Raw genomic sequence first — 1,110 nt, 5'->3', positions numbered from 1 at the left:
ATGTTGTGCCAACCAGTTGCTTAGCTGAGTGGAGTAGATAGTGGAACTCAAGCTGATAATAGCAACGAGATATTTTTGACAAATAGATATTGATTTGTTTAATTAGTGTATGTTAGTCTAAAACTCACCCCATCTCCAACAACGATCACAAGTGGATCCAAGCATCGTCAATCCCTTACAACCATTTAAATATTACAATGTCAAAGTTAGATTGAAAAATAATTTAAGTAACGCAAAAGAAAGACATGTTCGTTCTGATGTGGTCTCTTGTTACTCGTTAAATACAAAGAAAGACGTGTCGCACGAACAAAGCATATCGGTCAATGATAAAAATAAACATATTATAACTTATTGAGAATTTCTATGTATCCATGATTTAAAGCCTCAGTGTCTGTTTGCATGTTGAGACCATTGGGTTGACAATTTATATAGAGCATTTCCGACATAATTCGTTTATTGTAATTTCTCTCCGAATCTAGAATTTTCACAATTTCCCAATCGAAGTCGTGATTGCAACCAACCCTATGCTCCGTGATAACCGAACGAGTGGATGTCACTCTACGGATATGATTACGATGTTCTCCTACTCTCGTGTTTAGTTTTCTCCCCGTTTGACCTACATAAGTAGCATCACAATCACGACATCCTATCTGGTAAACTACGTTCCTTTTCTCCCATATGGGCAAAATATCCTTATGTACCCTAATGAATTTATTTAACTTGTTAATACTATAATGTGCCACCCTATGACACATATCATTAATGATTTTACTAAACTTATTAGAAATCTCCTCAATAAAGAGAATTGTGAACCATTTAATATGTTCTTTCTTGACCTTTTCTGTGGAGGCTCTTCCCTTACAGTTGTGTTTTTTTATTAATTGTTTTATCCTTTTATTAATAGTCCAGTCGTCAGAGATCTGACATCTAAAAATGATCCGACTTGGCTGAAATTTTGTGTGAATGTATATTAGTAGTCCCCAAAAAAGATGCAAAAAAGTTTACCACTCCCCCGTACCCCCGGGCTTCTTCAGAAATTGCCCCCTAAAGGGGGTAAAAAACGGAAAACATCGATTTCCCAGAAATCTGTGCATGGAAAAAAAAAGTTTC

Source organism: Trachymyrmex cornetzi, unplaced genomic scaffold (assembly GCF_001594075.2).
Source record: "Trachymyrmex cornetzi isolate Tcor2-1 unplaced genomic scaffold, Tcor1.1 scaffold1493, whole genome shotgun sequence".
Lineage (NCBI taxonomy): Eukaryota > Metazoa > Arthropoda > Insecta > Hymenoptera > Formicidae > Trachymyrmex > Trachymyrmex cornetzi.
The sequence above is the reverse complement of the archived record's forward strand: the minus strand, read 5'-3'. Positions refer to the sequence as shown.